At 38.7% G+C, this 24,355-nt stretch overlaps 1 pseudogene; it reads right to left on the bottom strand.

Annotated features, from left to right (window-relative positions):
• Positions 1-20,395: 20,395 nt before the first annotated feature.
• LOC100715640 (vomeronasal type-2 receptor 116-like) overlaps positions 20,396-24,355 on the bottom strand; it is a 60,550-nt pseudogene continuing 56,590 nt past the window's right edge.

Below are 24,355 nucleotides of genomic sequence, written 5' to 3'. Positions count from 1 at the left end.
GTCTCCTCCAAGGTGACACCGGGAAACACAGGGGACTCAGACTCAGTCCCAGATTTTGAGATCCGATCCTTCTCCTGTACAACACAAGCAGAAAGTCACAAGTGTGTGGTTATTTACCACCCTGGAGAGACAAGTGCCAAGAACAATTGATGGTATGTGCAGAAGTGCAGGGAGAAGCAGGGTCATCAAATCTGAGTTCTTTGCTTCCTCTTTTCCTCTTGTGTGAATTTCTCTGCTGGATCTATTCTTGCCAAACAATGGAGCCCTGCAAATCTGTTTGCCCCAACTCCCTTTCCTGAAAGTCATCTGTGATTTCCACTCTAGCCTCACTTTATGGATAGAAGACTCTGCCTTCCCTCCAGCATTCTTCCTTGCTGCCCTCAGGTAGGAGGGGAGCCCCCTATGGGATATGACAGGGGTTCTCATTATAGATAAAAAGACAGTGTGCATTGGAAGTAAGCAGTTGACACAATAGTGGTCAGAGGATGCATAATGCACAAAAATGGTCTCTTCAAATTCATCATTGATTTTGGTGGTTCAAGGTGTCTGCTGCTTGGTGTATTGAGAAAGATTTTTCTATTCATGTGTACATGTAGTGTTAGAAATTTCCTGGAATGGTAGTCTTAGATATGGTATGTTAGATGTCTGAATAAGTGATGTTTGATCACCTAGTTGTGTCTTGAAGGGTTTTTTGGCCAGGGATGGATTTACTGAACATTTTCATGAATTAAGTCACTCAATTTTTGGTTTGTGTAGACTATTACAAGTCCTTAGGAAATTATTACTCACTCATCTAGTGCTGAGAGCCCATGCAGTGTTTTCTGGCTACACACAATAATCTGGGTTTACCAAGTAATTATAATTTACCTATTGTTTTCCAACACAGTTTCCTGTTACACTTCATAATCATAGATAGGTTGCAAGGCAGAAGTTGAGAAGGCGAAGTTGCTAATAAAATCACCACTCCAATCTTATCTATAGGAGAAAGGGGTTTCTCCTCTGCTCTTCACACCTTTGTTGAATACTATCTGATTGATCAATTATTCCTGTTTTTGAGCATATCGTATTAAGAATAAGAATAAAAATTTTGATTGGGAGCATTCTCACTTCCATGCCTCCCAAAAGCGATCATAATTATGTGATTAAGTTTTTCTCCATTTCGTGAGTGTGTCCTCATTAAAAATCAACACCCCACTGTCTGGCCAACCCATCACATCCAACCTTTTAGATTTTACAAAATTTATTAGTACATGTTTTAGATACATAGTAACTGATTTCTTTGTGAGTGTTTGGTGCATAGGCATGACACATCTTAGTTCTTTCTATGTCTCCTTCCCCTCCTCTTGCCCCCCTGCATCCATCTGTTAGCCCCCTCCACATCTGCAGAAAATCTGTCCATTTGATTTCTTTTATCTGACTTGTATCACTCTGGAATCTATTTCTACTATGGTTTTCTTACAGATAAGAAATCACACAGTCATTTATCTGTGGAAAGTTCAAATCTCATCATAGAGAAGTGGAGAAGAGAATAATTGGGAGGAGAGCCTGGGATGGGCATGTGGGGGGAGGGATGGAGCGAGGCCGGTTAACATGTACAGGGTGCAGTACAAAGAAAGAGACATCTTCTGATGTTCCATAGAAGAATAATGATGTCTGACACCATTCACTAAATGTCTTCTAATAGTTATTAGGGAATATTTTGTATAATCTCAGCACAAAGAAGTGGTAAATGTATGTGAGGACAGATATATCAGTTACCCTAATCTCATTGTTATATATTACGCACATGTATAGAAATATCACTGTAGGACCTTCACTCAACCCAGAGAACTGGGATGTCAGAGGGGAGTTCCTGCACACCAGCTCGGGACCCCAGAGAGATTGAGATTATCATTCCGAGTTGTCAAGGACCTGCCCAACTTCCAGCCACACTAGACTGGACTCTTCAGGTTTTGGGCCTGCCTGGGCCATTCCCAGTAACCTTCTTTCAATCCGAGGAACTGGTCTGCAAGAAGTGAGTTCCTGCACACTGGATGGGGCAAGGGGAGAGTTTAAAATCATCACTCCTATTAGTCAAGGATCCACCCAGCTTCCAGCCACACTAGATTAGGATCTGTAGGTTTCCAATCTATCTGGGTCATGCCCAGGGACCTTCTTTCAGTCTGGGGAACTGGGATGCAGGGGGTGAATTTTTGGGCACCATCTCTGGCCCAGGTAGAGTTCAAGATCATCACTCCCACTGGTAAAGGACCCACCCACCTTCCAGCAACAATAGATTAGGCTTTGGAGGTTTTGTAGGCTGACTAGAAAACACTCAGTGACCTTCTTCATTCAGAGGATCTTAGGACATGTGAAGTGAGTTCAAGCACATTAGTGCGTAGCCAGGGAGAGCTTTGGACCATCATCCACAGGGGTTAGGTGCCTGCCCAGCTTTATGGAACATGGGAGGTGGCACAGGAGGGGCTGTGGGCCTGACTGGACCATGGCCAGCAAACTCCATTCAGTCTTAGGAACTGAAGGTATAGGAAACAATTTAAAATATGCTCAGGGGAAGCTTGGGAATATCACATGAAACACAGAAATATAGGAAAATGACAAAATGAACAACCAAAATGCAATCGCAAACCTCTAGCCCACCTCAAGAAAGCCTAGCAGCCATATACATAGAAGAAAATATATGCCAGACACCAGAAATACATGAAATAATAGCAACTGAAATAACGAAGCAACTCTGGGAAACTTTAAAGGAATTTGGAATAGAAATACTCTCCCAGGTAAAAGAAGAAATGATGAAAGTAATGAAAGAGAGGCTGAACATATTTAAAGAAGACACAGTTTAAAAATTAGAGGAACAAAACAAAAAGATAGAATCTCTGAATGAACAATACAATAAACAAACACAATACATGAAGCAGATTTAAAGAGATATACAGGAAATCAAATATTCCACTGAAAGTTGTCAAAACTGCCTTAGTGAAAGTGTAGATAGAATTTCAGACCTCAAAGACAAGACTGCAGCTATTGAACAGGAAAGGAAAGATCTTTTAAAAATAAAAAAGGAGTAAGGAAATAAAAATTCAACAGCTGCAAGATGATGCAAAGAAAAACAACATAAGACTGATAGGGATAAATGAAAAAGAAGGGGACCACATAAATGATATCAAGAGGCTATGTACAGAAGTAATAGCTGAAAAGTTCCCAAACATGAGAATGGAAACTGACATATGGATAAGTGAAGCATGTAGAACTCTAAATAGCCATAACCAAAATTAAACTACACCAACACATATAATAATCACCATCACAGAAATCCAAAATAAAAACAGAATATTAGACTCTGTTAGAGACAAAACACAGATCACCTATAAAGGAAAACCTATCATAAGCAAAGCAGACTTCTCAACACAAACAATCAAATCAAGAAGAGCATGGATTGGAGGATTTCAGATCCTAAGGGAAAATGATTTCCAACTTCGAATGATGTGCCCTGAAAAATGGTCCTTCAAAGTGGATGGAGGAATAAAAAACTTCCATGACAAAGAACAGCTGTAGAACTTCATGATCACCAAGCCAACCCTAAAAAGAATACTGAAAGACAGTCTAGATACACGTAGGAAAACAACACAAATCAAGGCAGACAAAGAGAATGGAAAGACAAAGATACAACAGCAGAAAGATAACATGTCAACAATAAACCAATATATAACAGTTATAACCATTAATGTAAATGGTCTCAATTCAACAATTTAAAGAAATAGACTTGTAGAATAGATCAAGAAACAACATCCAACCGTACGCTGATGACAAGAAACACATCTAATCCAAAAGGAAACTCACAGACTGAAAGTTAAGTGATGGAAAACAGTACTTCATGCAACAGGAACCCAAGAAAGTGGGGTCAGGTATTCTGTTTGCAAACAATGTGAACTTCAAACTAAGAATGATCTGAAGACATAAAGAAGGTCACTACATACAGATTAGGGGAAGATGAAGACATAACATTCTTAAATATATATGCACCAAATTCCAGAGAACCCCGCTATACAAAGCAAGTATTAAAGGAAATGAAAAAGCACTTGAGCAATAACACAATTTTAACAGGAGACCAAAACACACCATTGACACCAAGGGACAGATCAAAAGCATGGAAAATCAGCAAAGAAATAACAGAGCTGAATCAAACATTTGAACAAATTGACTTGATAGACAGATACAGAATGTTCCATCCAACAACATCAGAATATACATTCTTCTCAGCAGAACATGAGACATTCTCTAAAATAGACCATATACTACCCCACAGAACATATTTAAGTCAATGCAAATGAGTTGAAATTATCTTGTGCATGTTATGGGTTCATAGCTCGATGAAACTAGAAATTAATGATAAAAGAAACTGCAAAACCCCACAAAAACATGGAAATTGAATAACACACTCCTGAGCAATTAGACCATCATAGGGTAAATTAAAGAAGAAATTAAACAATAGTTACAAACAAACAAAAATACAAATACAACCTATCAGAACCTGTGCGATACAATGAAAGCAGTCCTCAGAGAAAAATTTATTGCACTGAGTTCCCACATCAGCAAAACAGAATGATTACAAATAAACACCATGATGCTGCACATCAAACGTATAGAAAAAGAAGAGTAAGTCAAACCAAAGCCAAAAGAAGGGAGGAAATTACAAAAATAAGAGCAGAAATCAATGCAATAGAGACTAAGAAAACAATCCAAAGAATCAATGAATCAAAGAGTTGGTTCTTTGAAAGAATAAATAAAATTGATAAGCCCCTAGCAAACCATATTTGAAAAAGAGAAGAAAAAGCTCAAATTCATGTGATGAAGAATGAAACAGGTGAAATCACTACAGATTCTGTGGAACTACAGAAGATCATCAACACCTATTTGAAAAACTTCTACTCTCATACATTCGATAACATAGAAGAAATCGACAGACTCTTAGAAATATATGAAGCACCAAAGTTGGGTCAAGAAGATGTAAAAGTGCTGAATAACCCAATTTCTATTAATGAAACTGAAAATGTAATTGAGTTCTTAACTACAAAGAAGAACCCAGGCCCAAATAGATTCACTGCAGAATTCAAAAAGAAATACAAAGACTGTCATGGTTATGTTGGTGGCCCCAAGGCCTCATGCACTTATATTATGCATCTGTGATTTGTTCATTGTCTAACACTTGGATTGGGGGTGTGAGTGCTACACTGGCCTACGGGTGGAGCCAGGATGTAATGTAATGACAAGAAGACGGTGTGTTTTGTTCTTTTCTCAGTTTCTGCGATACTGTTTGAAGCCGCCAAAAACTGTGAACCTGCCATGCCATCCTGCCTTGGAGCCAATTGAGTATGGACTGAAAACTCCAAAAACTATAAGAACTAAATGTATCCTTTCCCAAATTTGGGCATCAGGTATTTTGTCTCAGCAATGAATAAAAAGTAACTAAGACAGAATTTGGTACCGAGGAGTGGGGTCATTTGCTGTGACTATACCTGACCATGTCTTTCCAGAGGCTTTGGAAATGGCTTGTGGGCAGAGTTTGGAAAGGTTCAGACATGTTGCCTGGATACATAGAGCTGGAGCAGTGTAGTCTGTTCTGTAGAGGAGGTTCTAGTCAGAGCTCAGGAGACCAGAAGGCTGATAGAAAGCCTGATGGTAAAGACCAGGCATGGGTGGTTTCTGCTGGGAAGAAAGACCGCATTGGATGTTGGACTCCCCATGATGTGTTTAACGGCTTAGCAGAAAGTTTGTCTGCATTTTGCTCATTCCCAGAGAATTTGCCTGAGACTAAGACTAGGGGTAATGGACTGATTAATTCAGAAAAGGAAATTTCAAGGCAGTCAAATGTTGAAACTCTGGCATGGCTATGGTTTGGGGCCTTTTGCCACCTTTGTGTTGCAAATCAAGAGTAAAGTTCCCAGCAGGATAATTTACAATACTGTGATATTGGCCAGAAGGAAAATTGCAGGAAAGCTGTGGATTGTAAAGATAGAGTTGAGACTTTGATTGTTGAGGAGAAACATAGAGATAAGAAAGTTGTCCCCAGGGCATCCCAGGAAGCAGTGGGTCTCCACCTTTTGCAGCCTCAAAACCGCAAAAGTAAAAGAATTTGCTCAGAGGAGCAAGATGCAGAGCACCATGCTCCAGCATGGTGAAAGAGACCACATGAGTTTCCAGAATGGCAACCACATGAGGTTTCAGAATGGCAGCAACATAGAAAAGCTTTTCTTCACAATCCGGTTCACAGAGCCCAACAATCCAGGCAATTGACCCCTACAGCCAAGAGAGAAGCCTGGGTACTGCTCCAACTGGCAGCAAACCATAGTGGCATCCACATGGTGCTGGTTTTAAGTGCAAGGAAAATGCATAAATTCTGAGCATAAGATGACTTCCTGGTGCTGATTTTGGGTGCAAGGAAAATGCACAAATTCTGAGCTTTAGATGACTTTCACCTTGATTGCAAATGGCCTGGGAGGCCAAACAGTGGGTCCCAGGGAGCGCAATTTTTAAAGATGTAAGAGTGAACCCAAAGGTGCAGTGGAGACCTCAGAAATTTGGAAAAGCCAGGAACGTGGATCATCCAAGGAAAGCTGCAAAAAGCAAGCAGACAGGGTTTAAGAGAGAAGATACAGGAGCTAAAATCCCTGTAAATGCCATGGGGGTGGAATCTCCCAAGCCTTTTGGAGCTTTCACCCAGATTGCTTCAGATGCTGAGCATGAAACTGTAGTAATGCATGTTTGCCCTGCTGGATGTTGGACTTGCTCTGTTTTGAATGCTTTATATTCCCCTGTTTGTAATTTTTGGAATGGTAATATTTATCATTTGCCTTTGCATTTCAGAAATGTTTAAACTTTTTCAGATGTACATGGGGTTGCAGTGAACAGTTTGCCATAGAGCTTGGAAGAGACTTGGGACTTGGACTTCTCAGCAATGCTGAAACTGTCAGGACTTTGGCAACACTTGGAGATGGACTAAATGTCTTTAAATATAAAGCAGCTACATGAGTCCCGGGTACAGGGTTAGAATGTAATGGTTCCTGTCAGTGGCCCCCAGGCTGCATGCATTTCTATTATGTGTATAGGATGATTCATTGTCTAGCACTTGGTTGGGGTTGTGAGTGCTACACTGGCCTAGATGTGGACGCAGGATATAATGTAATGACAGGAAGAAGATGTGTCTCACTCTTTTACCAGTTTCTGCCTTTTTGTTTGCAGCTGCCATGAGCTGTGGCCCTGCAATGCACCCTGCATGGAACCAAGTGAGTCTGACCGAAACCTTAAAAAACTGTAAGAAGAAAACCTTATTTTCCCAACTTTGGTCATCAGTTATTTTGTCTCAGTGATGAATAAAAAGTAACTAAGTAACTAAAAATAACTAAGACAAAGAATTAATGCCATCACTGCTCAAACTCTTCAATGAAATTAAAAGGTTAGCAATTCTTCCTAAGTCTTTCCTGGAAGCAAATATTACTCCAGTACCAAAACCTGAGAAATACCCCAATAAAAAAGAGAACTATAGGCCAATCTCCCTCATGAACACAGCTGCAAAAATCCTCAATAAAATATTGCCATACAGGAAGCAATAAATCATCAAGAAGATTATACACCAGATCAAGTGGGATTCATCCCAGGCATACAGGGATGGTTCAACATATGTAAATCAATAAATGTAATCCACCATGTCAATAAAGCCAAAAGTAACAATCCCATGATCATTTTTATAGATGCAGAAAAGCTTTTGATGAGGTGCAACACTCATTGATGATAAGAACCTTGCAGAAAATCGGAATAGATTTTTTTGCATCAATATGATAAAGGCTATGTATGAAGAACCAACAGCTAGCATGATATTACATGGCCAAAAACTGAAGGCCTTTACCTTAAAATCAGGCACAAGACAAGGATGTCTCTTATCATTGGTCCTATTCAACATAGCACTGGAAATACTAGCCAAAGAAATTAGACAAGAAAAAGAAATAAAAGAGTTAAATATAGGAAAAGAGGAAGTTAAATTGTCATTGTTTGCAGATGACATAATACTCTACCTAGAAGATCCCCAAAATTCCATTGAAAGACTTCTAGATATAATAAATAAATTCAGCAACGTAGCTGGGTACAAAATCAATCCTCAAATATCAATAGCATTCCCTTACACTAACAACAAAATTACTGAGAGTGAAATGAGATAAAACATACCCTTCACACTAGCAACCCCAAAAATGAAATACTTTGATTTAATCTCACAAAAGAAGTAAAAGTTCTCTACAGGAAAATTATAATACCCTGAAAAAAGAATTTGAACAGGATCTCAGAAAGTGGAAAGATATCCCTTGTTCATGGATAGGAACAATAAATATTTTGAAAATGGCCAGTCTCCCAAAACTGTTACACATATTCCATGCAATCCCAATGAAAACATGATCAACATACATCACAGATCTAGAGAAATCACTCCTAAAATTCATCTGGAGCAAGAAGAGACCTAGAATAGCAAAGAGAGTTCTAAGCAGCAAAAGCAAGGCAGGAGGCATCACAATCCTTGCCCTGAAGTCATATTGCAAAGCACCTGTAATGAAATCAACATGGCACAGGAATAAGAACAGATCTGAAGATCAATGCAATAAATTAGAAGATACAACCACAATTACAAACACACCCAACCATCTTATCTTTGAGAAACAGACCAAACATGTTCACTGGAAGAATAATAGTCTCTAATAAATGGTGCTGGAATAACTGGCTCTCCATATGCCGAAACAACTAGACCCATGCTTATCACCACGTTACTAAACTAAAATCTAAATGCATGAAAGATACGAATATTAAAACAGAAACACTAAATGTGTTGGAACACAAATTAGGTAAAAATCTTGAGCACATTGGGGGAGGTAGAGAATTGATGAACAGGAATCAAACTGCACAGGAAATACTTCCAAGTATCAATAACTAGGATCACGTATTAGTAAAAACTTTCTGCATCTCAAAACAAATCTCCAGCACAGTGAAAAGAAAACCCACAAACTGGGAAAAAAAATCTTAGTGAACTCTTCCTCAGACAAAGAAATTCTCCCTAAATACAGAAAGATTAATAAAAAATCAGACTCCTGAAATTCAAAGACCCAGTCCAACAATGGGCATCTGAGATGCATACACACTTCTCAGATGAAGAAATACAAATGACAAATAAATACATGAAAAAATGTTCATCATCATTGGTCATTGGAGAAATGCAAATTAAAACCACATTGAGATTCCTTTGCACTCCAGAAAGAATGGCCAGGATCAAAAAACTACCAACATCAAATGCTGGAGAGGCTGTGGGGGAAAAGGAACTGTCCTGCACTGTTGGTGGGAGTGTAGACTATTGCAACCATTGTGAAAGTCAGTCTGAAGATTTCTCAAAAAGCTGGGATTGGAAGTCCCCTTTGATCCAGCTGTTCTACTCATAGGCATATTCACAGAAGCACTGAAAACATCATACTTCAGTGATCTATGTGCACCCATGTTTATACCAGCACAATTTGTAATAGCCAGGTCTGGTAAACAACCTAAGGAATGGATAAAAATTGAGGAATGGATGAAAAAAGTTAATGTAGTTGTATACAGTTGAGTACTAGTCAGCTATAAAGAATGATCACATTGAGATATTTATAAGTAAATGGATGCAACATGAGACCATACTCATAAGCGAAATAAATCAAACTCACATGTATAAATACCATGTCATCTGCTTAGTGTAAGAAATGTTAAGAGTACATAAGATTTTATGGTAATCATGATTCCCAATTACATTGCTTTGAAGCTTTATAATGTTTGCACGCATTAGTTGGAATGGTTTTATCCTGGATTGTTTGATTTTATTATCTGTGATAGTATGAAGAGCTATTTTGAAGAAAACAAGGCATTATAATAGCCAGTGCTGATTTAATATCATCTTATTCTGAAGTACTACCATGCCTTGGTTCTTCTGTTTCCATTGATTCTATCATATTGTAACTAATTGGATTTTATTATGTGTGATAGTACAAACAAATTTTTATGGAAAATGAAATAATATAGTAGCAATTTTTCATTCTCTGTTATTTGTTTCTGAATGCCCTGTAATACTTTCATTCTCTTTAATGGTTTTATACTATTGTGTTATGTTACATATACTATTAGTGTATGTAGTATACTATTAGTATATGTAATAGTATATGTTACATATACTATTGTATATGAAGGTATGCTCAACGATTTCAAAGAAAGAAACATTGTAGTAGTTACCGTTATATCAGGTTGTCTTGTGGTGAGATACTGTGTTGCTTAAATTGTTGAAATTGCTTAATTGTGCTTAACTGTGTTGCTTAAATTGTTGAAAAAGCTGATCTGTTTTTTGTGTCTTGTCTTAATCTCTTTAAAAAAACATTTAAAAAAGAAATATCACTCTGCATAAATATGTATATTTGTAAGTATTTATCAAGTATAAGAAAACTGAATTCAAATAAAAAATATGAAGCAGACAAAACATGTTGGAGATTGCTGAAGTGGCCCAGAGTTATGGCATAAAGCAAGAAGAAAGAGCAAGAAACAAAATAGGGCTACAGGCAGCAACCTGGGATGATCAGTTGCTCTTTGGTTAAAAAAGATTATGGGGCTCCTAGAACTTGGTTATTTATTCCTTGGGGCAAATGATGAAGGGATTAAAGCTGCGTGTGCTGGACAAGGCGGCAAGGCTTGTAACAGGGGACAGAGGACACTTGCTGAACAGACAGAAACAGCCAGAATCAGGTGACACTTAATGACTGATCTGCCTTGTAGCCAATTCTGAGGAGGAATTTTCCTCTGGAGTCACGCAGGCCTCAGCAGACACATTATTCCATATTTAGCCCACGGTGTCACAGCTCGTCTGTCTGCAGTCAGCCATGGCCCTGGATGAGAACCAGTGCTGGGCCATCATCAGCCTCCCGCTTTCATGAAGACAAGCACACAGCCTCAGCCAGCCTCACTAATGACCCTGAAAGCCAGGTTAGGGAAGTCACTCCACACAGCCTGTGCTTCTCACGGGTAAGCAGTCACTCTTGGGTCTAGGAGAGGGTGATGTGGCAGTCCTCCAAAAAACAAACGGACAATGATGATTGAATAAGATATTTCAAACAATATGTAATGATAGATAGATAGATAGATAGATAGATAGATAGATAGAAGTTGGGTAACTAAAATTTCAATTTGGCAAATTATCCAATTAGTTTATAAAACGTGTTTCAAGTCATAAGTAGATTTTTGGATATTCAAAACCATATAGGTCTGAGAAGAAAGCAGATTTAACCTGTTCCCATTACCTTGAACCACTGATATGCCTGTCCCATCAGGCAGTTTTTACAAGTGGGTTTAATCATGTGTATTGGTCTTTTGACTAATAATGTAGGAGCACAAGTATGTGGTTAGTAACGGCACAGTTGTAGAACAACAAATTTCTGGGTATTTCATGGTAAAACCTTGAGATCAGTTAAAAGCCTGTGACCACGCTCCTGCCCCCTGTCACACATCTACCCTGATAACTTCAGGCAGCCTGACAGTCTGGGGCCAGCTGCTTTTCTTCTGATAATGCCCTGGGACAATTTGACTATTCTCATCCTAGGTTTCCCTTAACTAAGGAAATATATTGCTTCTAACTGGCTTCAAGGACTGTGGTTGGGGCAAACTAACCCAATCAAATTTATTTTTTAGGTCTGCTCACTTCACTTGAACCCTCACCCCACATCCCCAGGATGTTGCTATGTTACAGTAAATAATTCCTGTAAGAAAATGTATTTAATTTCTAAGATGACAATATGTAATCCATTAACTAGTAATTTCCTATTTATTTTTTTCTGAAATTCTGTATAACTTGTACTCTTTTTCTGCTTTTTTTCCTTTTTATCCTTAAATAAAATTTTAAAAAAAGAAAATGTATTTAGAGTTAGTTGACCTGACAATATATGACTGTTCAATCCATGTAATCAGTCAGGTAATGCCTTGTACTTCCTGCTTGCAAATTATATTTAAACAGACCTTGAAAGTGCCTCAATGCTGATGATTTTGGAATTGAGATTTCCGTCAACCCACTAGCATGATAGACAAGTTGTTGTCTAACTCCTCAGTGCAAAGAATCTTCCACTGCGTTTGATATTGGTTTTCCTGTGACAATAAAATTAATCAAAAGTTGCCTGATGAGACAGTCATGCATGTGCTGCTGTATTACATTGGGAGGACCCAAATAGTTCCAAGTGGAGCCACCACGCAGTGAGACATAAGACCTCATGCCACCACCATGGTTTAAATTGATCTTAAAGAAATAAAGGGAAAAAATTGCACCCAATCCCCAGGATGGGTGAGCGAGTGTGAAGAAATCAGAGAGGATGGTGAATAGATAAGAGGACACAAATAAAACAAATGAATACAAGAAAGATCTTCTAATATTTCACAACAGTGTTCAGTGATGATGGTTGAAAACATTGTTCAAAGATTTCACAATAAGCAGTAGGGAGGATTTTGTATTTATGCAACAGAAAGAAATAATAAATATCAGAGGCAGATTTGAAAATTACTTCAGTATGTCCATTTACTGTGGATAATTTAGGAGTATATTAAAATAAAAAACTATCAGTTCAAATCAGTTGGACAATTACGGGTGAATAAGATGTTTCAAAAACATACTACATTGAAATAAATATGGCTAATTCATGCTTTCACTTGGAAAAGTTCCAAATAAAAATATATCACAAATATTAAACTGAAATCAGAATATTAAAAATTGAATTGTTAATATTGTTCTATTCTAAGCTGCTTTGTTATGTCCTGTTTTGTCTTAATCTCTTTAAACTAAAAAAAATTAAAAGAGAGAATATTTTATTTTTTTTATTTAAAGAGAAAAAGGAAAGGACATAAAAAAACAAAGCAGTAAAAGGGTACTAATAATATAGTATTGGAAGAAAAAGAATATACAGTAAGAAATCACCAGTTAATAGGTTACATATTATCTTCCCAGGAACAGTTGTCCAAATTACAAAATTAAAGCATATAAAGTGGACATTCATACAGTGAAATTGGAGACAGTTCCATTCCGTGATCCAACAAAAGCTCAGTAATATGGTTTTCCATCCTACACTCTCTAATGTACCTGCGGTTATATCACTTAGTCCACCTTCCTTCCCTCTCTTTTTTACAATAACAATTAGACTTTTTGAGTTTTATTAATCCCACAGTTCTTATTACTTTTTTGAAGAAAATGAAACAAAATGTGACTAAGCAAAACAGAGTCAGAACAGAAGGGTGGGCATAGCACATAATGCCAAAATAGAATACCAGGTGATCAAAAGTGGTTAACTATTGTGCATCTTGCTAATTTTAAATTGAGTTGTCTATACCATCAAGTATAATAGAATTGATCAAAACAGTGCAGAACAAGACCAATAAAACCTACACTGGAGACCTTACAGGACTTCAAAAAAAAGGATAATAGTCAAACCATAATGGGCATCATAGTATATCTTATTGCCTTCAAATTGGTTGCCTATACCCTCAAACTTGATACTATCAAACAAAATAGAATATAGAATAATCAGACAGAACAAGATGGGGAGAGCAATACTGGGGTTCAAATCAGGTTAATAGGAAAACCAAGAAAGTTACTATAATATGTCCCACTATTTTTAATTTAGTTTTCCCTTCATTAAAAAATGGAACAAAATAGATTAATTTTTAAAAGGGGGGGAGATTGAGATAAGAGAGGACATTGTAATAGAACAACTCAGGGCAGAACCAAACCATTCAAGCATCATTGTGTTTCACCATCAGATAATCTAACATAATAGTAGTTGCCATAGTGCCTCTTTCCTTGAATTATTTGAGTGTAACTTTGTATGCTATAACATCAAGCATATCAAGACAGTGTGAAGCCATTCAAGAGAATGCAAGACTTAAAGGGTATTTAGAACCAGCTAATAGAAAACGAACAACAGTTTCTTTATTATCTCTTTGCCTATAAAGAATTGTGTATATATTATAGCATATAATGAAATATAGTAAGATACAACATGTTAAAACCAGTGGAAACAGATGTACCACAGCTTGATGGGACTTCAAAACAAGATGATATTAAATCAGCACAAGCTTTTATGTTGTGTTGTTTTCTTCAAAATAGCTATTTGTACTATCATAAATACTAAAATCGAACAACCCAGGATAAAACCATTGCGGGTTAGAGTGAAAACATTATATGGCTTCAAACCAATATGATTGGGAATCATGATTACCACATACTTTTATGTATTCTTATCATTTCTTACACTAGGGAAACTATGCGGTATTTATACATGTGAGTTTAATTTATTTCACATATAAGTATGGTCTCAAGCTACATCCATTTATTTATAAATGTCTCAATGTGATCACTCTTTATATCTGAGTTGTACTACATTGTATAAAAATACCAAAACTTTTTTATCCATTCTTCAGTTGATGGACACTGAGGTTATTTCCAAGACCTGGCTATTACAAATCGTGCTGCTATAAACATGGGTGCAGATATATCACTGTGGTATGACGCTTTCAGTTCTTCTGGGAATATGCCTAGCAGTGGTATAGCTGGGTCAAATGGGGCTTCCAGTCCCAGTTTTCTGAGATATCTCCAGACTGACCTCCACAATGGTTGCACTAGTCTACACTCCCACCAACAGTGCAGGAGAGTTCCTTTTTCCCCACAGCCTCTCCAGCATTGGTTATTGTTCGTTTTCTCAATCTTGGCCATTTTTTCAGGAGTGAGGTGAAATCTCAGTGTGGTTTTAATTTACATTTCTCTAATGACTAATGATGATGAACATTTTTCCATATATTTATTTGCCATTTGTATTTCTTTATCAGAGAATTGTTTATTCATCTCAAGATACCCACTTTTGGATTGGGTCTTTGAATTTTGGGGGTCTGATTTTTTTTAAATTCTTTATATGTTTTAGACAGAAGTCCTCTGTCTGAGGGGCAGTTCACTAAGATTTTTTTGCAGTTTGTGGGTTTTCTTTTCACTATGCTGGAGATTTCTTTTGACATGCAGAAACTTTTTAATAAGAGGTGATCCCAGTTATTGACTCTGGGAAGTATTTCCTGTGCATTTTGAGTCCTATTCATGAATTCTCTACCTACTCCTATATCTGCAAAGTTTTTGCCTAATTTGTCTTCCAATAGATTTAATGTTTCTGTTTTAATATTTAGATCTTTGATCCATTTAGATTTTATTTTAGTACATGGTGATAGGCATGGGTCTAGTTTTAGTTTTTCATATATGGAGAGCCAGTTTTTCCAGCACCATTTATTAAAGAGACTGTCATTCTCCCAGTGAAAGTGTTTGGCCCCTTTATCGAAGATGAAGTGGTGTGTTTGCAGTTGTGGTTGTATCTTCTAATCTATTCCACTGATTTTCGGCTCTGTTTTGGTTCCAGTACCATACTGATTTTACTATGGTTGCTTTGTAGTATAACTTCAAGTCAGGGATTGTGATACCTCCTGCCATGCCTTTGCTGCTTAGAACTGTCCATGCTATTCTAGGTCTCTTCTCACTCCAGATGAATTTTAGGAGTGATTTTTCGAGTGCTGTGAGGTATGTTGATGGTATTTTTATCAGGATTGCATTGAATCTGTATAAATGTTTTGAGAGAATGGCCATTTTCAACTTTCTATCCATGAGTAAGGGATGACTTTCCATTTTCTGAGATCATCTTCAATTTCATTTTTTAGTGTATTATAATTTTCCTTGTACAAGTTTTCCACTTCTTTTGTGAGAGTAATTCGTAGATATTTCATTTTTTTGGGTTGCTAGTGTGAAGGGTGTGGCTTCTCTTATTTCTCTTTCTGTGAATTCGTTGTTAGTCTATAGGAATGCTATTGAATTTTGAGTATTGATTTTCTATCCAGCTACATTAGTGAATTTATTATATCCAGCAGTCTTTCAGTGGAGCTTTGGGGATCTTCTATATAGAGTAGCATGTCATCTGCAAATAATGATAGCTTAACTTCTTCTTTTCCTATCTTTATGCCTTTTATTTCTCTCCCTTGTCTAATTGCTCTGGCTAGTATATCCAGTACTATATTAAATAGGAGTGGTGATAAAGGACATACTTGTCTGTGCCTGATTTTAAAGTAAAGGCCTTCAATGTTTGGCCATTTAGTATGATACTGGCTGTTGGTTTGTCATAGATGGCCTTTATTATATTGAGATAAAGACCATCTATTCCAATTTTCTGCAAGGTTCTTATCATGAATGAATGTTGGAACTTGTCAAAAGCTTTTTCTGCATCTAAAGGAATGATCATGTGGTTCTTGCTTTTGGCTCTATTGATATGGTGTATTACATTTATTGATTTACATATATTGAAACATCCCTGCATGCCTGGGATGAATCCCACTTGGTCATGGTGTATGATCTTCTTGATGACTTGCTGAATCCTATTTGCCAATATTTTATTGAGGATTTTTGCATCTGTGTTCATTAGGGAGATTGGCCTGTAGTTCTCTTTTTCAGTTGGATCCTTTTCAGGTTTTGGTATTAGAGTAATATTTGCTTCTAGGAATGATTTAGGAAGGATTGCTAACCTTTCAATTTCATTGAAGAGTTTGAGGAATGTCGGCATTATGTCTTCTTTGTATTTCTTGTAGAGTTCTGCAGTGAATCTGTCTGGGCCTGGGCTCTTCTTTGTAGGTAATGATTTAATTATGTTTTCAATTTCATTAATAGAAATGGTTTATTCAGTAGTTTTACATCTTCATGACCTAGCTTTGTACTTCGTATGCTTCTAGGAATCTGTCCATTTCCTCTGTGTTATCAAACATTTGAGAGTAGAGGTTTTCGAAATAGGTGTTGATGATTTTCTGTATTTCTATAGGGCCTGTAGTGATTTCTCCTCTTTCATTCCTTATTGCATGAATTTGAGCTTTTTCTTCCCTTTTTTTTAATAAGGTTGGCTAGGGGCTTATCAATTTTATTTATTCTTTCAAAGAACCAACTTTTTGATTTGTTGATTTTTCGGATTGTTTTCTTAGTCTCTATTGCGTTGATTTCTGCTCTGATTTTTATAATTTCCTCTCTTCTTTCGGCTTTGGGCTTGACTTGCTCTTCTTTTTCTAGCTGTTTGAGGTGTAGCATCAAGTTATTTATTTGTATTCGTTCTGTTTTCCTGATGTGGGAACTCAGGGCAGTACATTTTCCTCTGAGGACGGCTTTCATTGCATCCCACAGATTCCGGTAAGTTGTATTTGTGTTTTCATTTTCTTGTAGATAGTGTTTAATTTCTTCTTTAATTTCCTCTATGACCCACTGATTACTCAAGAGTGTGTTTTTCAGTTTCCATGTGTTTGTGGAAATTTTGTAGTATCTTTTATCATTAATTTCTAATTTCATAGTGCTATGGTCCAATAACATGCAAGGGATAATTTCAACCCTTTTGCACTTATTCAGATATGTTTTGTGAATTAATTTATGCTCAACTTTAAAAAATGACCCATGCACTGCTGAGAAGAATGTATACTATGTTGTTGTTGGCTGGAATACTCTGTATATGTCTATTAAGTTCATTTGTTCACAGGTGTGATTGAGTTCTTTTCTTTCTTTGCTGATTTCCTGTCTGGTTGATCTGTCCATTGGGGTCAATGGTGTGTTAAGATCTCCTATTAGAATTGTGTCACTGAAAACTTGGTATTTCATTTCTGTTGGTACTTGTTTTATATAACTGAGTGCTCTGGAATTTGGTGCATATATACTTAAGATAGTTATCTCTTCCTCTTGGAGTTTTCCCCTAACCAGTAGGTAGTGACCTTCTTTATCTCTTCTGGTCATTATTGGCTTGAAGTTCACATTGTCTGCAAACAGAATAGCCACCCCACTTTTTTTTTTTTTTTGGTTCCTGTTGCATGAAGTATTATTTTCCATCTTTTGACTTTCAATCTGTGGGTATCATTTTGGGTTAGATGGGTTTCTTGTAGACAACATATGGTTGGATTTTGTTTCTTGATCTATTCTGCCAGTCTGTTTCTTTAATTGGTGCATTGAGACCATTTACATTAATGATTATAACAGTTATATGTTGGTTTCTTGTTGACAGGTTATCTTTCTGCTGTTGCATCTTTATCTTTCAGTTCTGCATAATTGTCTGCTTTGTTTAGTGGATTTTTCCTAAATGTATGTAGGCTGTCTTTCAGTATTCTTTGCAGGGTTGGCTTGGTGATCATGTAGTTTTTCAGCTGTTCTTTGTCATGGAAGTATCTTATTTCTCCATCCATTTTGAAGGACAGTTTTGCAGGGTATATCAGTCTAGGTTGGAAATCATTTTCCTTTAGGGTTTGAAATACTTCGCTCCATGCTCTTCTTGACTTTATTGTTTGTGATGAGAAGTCTGCTGTAATTCTGATAGGTTTTCCTTTATAGGTGATCTGTCTTTTCTCTCTGACAGCTTTTAATATTCTATTCTTTTGTTCAATTTCTGGGATAGCCATTATTATGTGTCTGGGTGTAGTTTTATTTTGGTTATGGCTATTTGGAGTTCTTTATGTTCATTGATCTTGATATCAGTTTCCAATCTCATGTATGGGAAATTTTCAGCTATTACTTCTCTAAATATCCTCTTGACATCCTTTATGTTGTTCCCTTCTTTTTCATGTATGCCTATTAACCTTATGTTGTCCCTCTTTGTGTCATCTTGCAGGTGTTGAATTGTTATTACCTGATTTCTTGTTATTTTTAAAAGATATTTCCTTTCCTGTTCACTCACTGCAATCTTGTCTTAGAGGTCTGAAATTCTATCTTTACATTCTTTGAAGTGGTATTTACAGCTTTCGATGGAATTTTTGATTTCTTATATATCTCTTTGTATCTGCTTTACATATTCTGTTTGTTTCTTATGTTGTTCATCCAGGGATTCTATTTTTTTGTTTAGGTCCTCCAATTTTTTAACTATGTCTCCTTTAGGTATGTTCAGTATCTCCTTCATTTCTTTTATCATTTCTTCTTTTACCTGAGAGATTATTTCTAGTTTGAATTCCTTTAACCCTTTCCAGAGTTGCTTCTTTACTTCAGTTACTATTATTTCAGGTATTTCAGTTATGTGGCATGTATTTTCTTCTATGCACATGGCTCCTAGGCTTTCTTGGGATGGGCTGGATGTTTGAGACTACATTTTGGTCTTTCATTTTGTCATTTTCCTATATTTTCGAGCTTCAAGTGTTGTTCCAAGTGAGGGAGAGAGGTCAGCCAGGCTGGCCTGGAATTCCCTGCCCCCTTCCTACTCACTGATCTCAACAGGAAGTCATGGCCTGGTCCCAGGGGAAGAAGAGAGCTCAGCCAGGCTGGGATGGGGGTCCTCGCCTCCTCTGGATCCACTCGACCCCACAGGAAGGCGGATCCTGACCCCCAGTGAAGAAAAGTGTTCGCCAGACTGGGGCAGGGTTCCCCACTCCCATGGACTCATCTGACAGGGAGCCAGAGCCTGTTTCCCAGGCAAAGAAGCCAGTTCGGGGCCTCCACTGGACTCATTCGACTGACAGGAAGCCATAGCGAATATTTTAAAAACTAACAAAAATCCACAGGAATGAAAAAATATTTTCCTCATGTATAATTCAAATGGTTTAATACATTATGAATATTCACACTGTCTACTAGATGATAAGTAACATACAGAAAATGATTAAAACTCAACCTTCATTTTCATTAACTGTGAAACAGCGTTTCTGCTTATGAGATCGTGGCAAACAATAAGTTGTATTTTCTGTCCAACAGAAACGTGTCCCCATCTTGGCTTCTACCTCACCCTAGAGAGCCCTTTCTGAACACCCTAAGTTACAATAAATACCTGCTGAGGTCGAATCCCAGAGCATAGCTACAAACAAGGACAGCTTTTCCAGGAGCCAAGGCTGTCTCTCCACATTCCTGCTGGCTCTGCTCTCTCCTACAACGTTCCAGGTTCTCCTCACACCACCTGAGTCAGCCAATCAGGATAGACTGTGAACCTCCAGCTGCCAATGGGAATGAGGCAGGCTGTTCCTCCCGCCTTAGGGAGAAGACTGTCCACCTGCTTTGTTACATGCCCACAAGCCTGCCACCTCACACCTGTGACAAAGCCCTGTGGAGAGCTTTTGGCCCATGTCTCAATGCATTGTTTCTAGCACCGACAGTCTGAGTCTGGGGGTTTGTTCCCAAGGAAATTTAATGATGGCCTGTATTCTCGTAGAAATATTACTTTTCTAAGCATGTGAATGTTGATGACACAATGTACAAAACAGTTCATTATTTTATGATATCTCAATTCAAACGGATTTAGGTTCAAAACCCTAAAATCCTGAGAGACAATTGTGAGATAAAGGCTCAGGATTCTTACTTCCTGGATCTTAAATATTTCATGGAATTCTTATCAGGCTTTATCAAAATGATATAGCACTTAGGGAGAAAGATGCAGCCCAGCAGCCCTGCACTGGAGGCCAAGATGGAGAAGACCTCCATGGCCACCATCACCTTCCCCTTGCTGCTGTGGTACACAGGGAGGAAGGTGACCCACACACTGCAGAACACCAGCATGCTGAACGTCAGGAACTTGGCTTCATTGAAGGTGCCAGGCAGCTTCCTGGCCAAGAAAGCCACAGTGAAGCTGAGCAGGGCCAGGGAGCCCAGGTATCCCAGAACACAGTAGAAGGCAGTGAGGGAGCTCTTGTTGCACATGATGATGATGTGGCCATGTTCAGAGTGTGCATCTGTGTCCACAAAAGGTGGATTTGTCCCCATCCAGACTGCACAGAGAGTGAGTTGGATGAGGGTACAGATGGGGATGATGTAGTTTGGTGCCCCTGATACCAGTAGTTGCCTCATATTTCTGCCTGGAGCAGTGACCTTAAAGGCCAGCACCACAGTAATGGTTTTGGCCAAGACAGTGGAAACAGCCACAGTGAACACAACTGCAAATGTGGTCTGCTGGAGGATGCAGGTGGCTGTGCTGGGACGGCCAATGACGAGCAAGGAGCAGAGGAAACAGAAGGTGAGGGAGATGAGCAGGGTGTAGCTGAGACCCCTGTTGTTGGCTTTGACCATGGGAGTATCTCTGTGCTTCACAAAGAGCCCAAGAACAAGAGTGGTGATGACAGAGAAACACAGAGCTGTGCAGCCAGGGACATCCCCAGAGGATCCTGAAGAGACAGGAACGTTATGACCTTCGGGAGGCAGTGATTCCTCTCACTGTTTGCATATTCCTTGGGTGGGCACTGGATACAGTGCTGTGCATCTGGGGAAAGAAAGTCAGCATTTCAGTTTTGTGGATTCTTTCTTGGTACCACATGGAGGTCCTTGGTCACCTCTGCACTTCTTGGGAGTACAGATCACCTCTGGAGGCACACTGTGACACAGGACAGTCAGAACCTACATCCCCACCAAGGAGGATGCTTGGCAGCAGATGAAAGCCAACCCATTCTGGTGGGATCAGCAGGGAATGGGCACACTGGGAAGGTTTCCAATTCTGTGGCTCAATGTGTCACAAAGGACATTAATTCTTACACACCCTAGCATTTGCCCTACAGTCTGCTACACAATAAACCTTCTATGGAGACTTGCACTATATACCTAAGGCAATCAAGGCAAATATTACTTACATTTATGCCTAAGAGAAATAAGATACCTAACCATCCGGGGACATCTCAGATTTTGTTATTCCCCTAACTCTTAGTATTTTTGGCTTTGTAATTCGCTTGGGAATCAGTAGGATAAATCTTCCTGTATGGTGCATTTTTATTTGTTTCTGACCAGTCTTGTCAGTGTTTTTGTATGAGTTTTGAAAGTAGTTTCACTGCAGGGAAACTTTTGGGGCTTGGAATGACACGAAATTGCTGGTTTACAGTTAAGTTTTTGATGAATAGATACTTTGATATGTTTATTCATTTATTTATATTGGATTGCACTTTTAGAATTTACTGTTGATTTGCACTCAAAGGTACCTGTGCTCTCTTCTGCAGGTTGCAGGTAGAAATATCATGCTCTTTTCTCCCGCTGTGTTCCCTGTTGCAGCTCATATCTGCTCCTATGTGCTTAGAGCAGTCAGGCAGCCTGGAATTATCAACGACAAATCTGTGCTGCAGTGAAACTGTATTTGTGGAAAGAGTCAAAGCTGGCCTGCTCCTGCGTGCAAGGAACTGTTTCCCTCTACTCTGGCACTCAGGTCTCAGGAGGACAGTTGGAGGCCGAGTGATCCACTGTCACCCTCTTTCCTTGGAGACTGACTCCTCTTCCTGGCTCGTTGTACCCAGATAGATGCACGCTCATCAAACAAAGGCTCTCTCTGTAGCGTTATGGACCTCAAAATCCTGTGTTCATCCATATCCTTTTTCTCTTTTACACACTCATTTGGTCTTTGATGCTTTCCTAATAAGAAAGTTAGGGGACTTCTGGGAGAACATGGCGGACAGATAGCAGCAGCTACTGAGGCTCTCTGAAAAACTCAGCTTAGAATTCAGGAATGGTGCTGAGTAAGGAATCATAATCAGGAGGAGATATGCCCTGGTGACCCAAGAACGAACTGGGCTGAGAGAAACCAACTTGGAATGCAATCCTGGTACTATAACAGGAACAGAAAAGCCTCAGTGTGGAAGCTGGAGCCCGTACCATTGGAAGCCGTGATTTGGGTTTCCCGCTGCACGGTGGCTGCGTCTACATCCGCTCGACAGGGAGAGAGACATGCGGAAGCTCTGAGAATGGGAATCGGTGAACGGAGTTGAAAACAGGACAGGCAGGGAGCTGTGCATTGACTTGCAGTGAAGTGAGTGAGAGAAACTGACACTCTTCCACAGTTTAGGAGACTCCAGTGGAGGACATTCTGGGACTGGGCAGACTTGTGGGAGTGGGGTGCTGCAGCGACTTCAGCCACATATTCCCCCCTCAAGTGGGATTGGTGAGAAGTGCCTAGCCTACGTGACGCTGCTGGCTGAGACCCACTGGGCTAGCACAACCCACATCACAGAGCCTGAGGGTGGCCTGGAGGGGCGGGCCCCACCTAGGCTGCCTGGTTTGCAATTTCCTGGTGTGCTGTGGTGGGCGGGAACACCTAGCCAGCTCAATTCAATCAGGCTGTGGCTGACAGGGAGGGAAGCTGGGCCTCCTATATAAGCTTGCATATATAAGGAACAAAGAATATGGGAATAGGGAGCAACAAGAAAGGCCCTTTGGCCCCCAATCCTGAGAAACAGACAATAGCGGTCACTGCATCAATAGACATAAAGCACCATCTAAAGAGCCTCATAGATGAGTTCAGGAATGAAGTTATTAATGACCTGAAGCTAGAAATAAGCAGAATAGTTAGAGAAATGTTAAGCACCACCCAAGAAAAAACAGATGGTGGAATGGAAGAACAGAAAAAGAGGGGAGAATTGTTTGATGGAGAAAATAGAGAAAGCATAGAATACGTGAAGCAGGTTCAAAGAGACTACCAGGAAACTAAAAACTCTATCAAAAACTGGCATAACAGCTTGAAAGAAACTAAGGACAGAGGGCAGATTTGTAATATGGGAGAATGAAATGAAAAACTTCTTTAAAATAACAAAGAAACTAACAGCAATAATACAAAGACTAGAAGATGATAAGAGGATCCATAACTTAAGAATTAAGAACATAAAAGAAGAAGTAGAGACACAAACAAATGAACTACAAAAGCTACTCACAGAAATAATCCAGGAGAATTTTCCTAATTTAGCAAAAGGCAAAGATACTCACTTGTATGAAGCATACAGGACCCCAGCCACCTACAACCCAAACAGAGCAACACCCAGACATATAATAATAAAAATTCCAGAAATTCAATACAAGAACAGAATATTAAAAGCTGTCAGAGACAAGAAACAGACTACTTGCAAGGGAACACCCATCAGAATTACAGCAGATTTCTCTGTACAAACCATCAAATCACAAAGAGCATGGGGGCAAATAATTCAAGCTTTGAAAGATAATAATCTCCAGCCAAGATTGATATATCCTGCACAACTATCCCTGGAAATTGATGGAAAAACAAGGTGCTTCCAGGACAAAGAGAAACTAGGGGAATATGCAACCACCAGTTCAACTCTACAGAGAATACTGCAGGATATTTTAAAAAAGAAAAATACAAAGAATCCAGAAATAGTGGCAGAGAAGCCACAATGAATGGAGCAGAAAACAAAATGAAGAAGACAAACTGACAACTAATGACAGAAAAAGAGCTCAACAAAAATGAGGCAGAGAAGATTGGATGATAGGAACAGCTATTTTGGAGAAAATGACGTCTTAATAGGTAATACTGATTTAGTATCATCTTGTTTTGAAGTC

The sequence above is a fragment of the Cavia porcellus genome, unplaced genomic scaffold (genome assembly GCF_034190915.1).
Source record: "Cavia porcellus strain 051 isolate PalLab524CR breed Dunkin Hartley unplaced genomic scaffold, mCavPor4.1 scaffold_17, whole genome shotgun sequence".
Classification (NCBI taxonomy): domain Eukaryota; kingdom Metazoa; phylum Chordata; class Mammalia; order Rodentia; family Caviidae; genus Cavia; species Cavia porcellus.
This window is presented reverse-complemented; position numbering and strand designations above follow the sequence as displayed.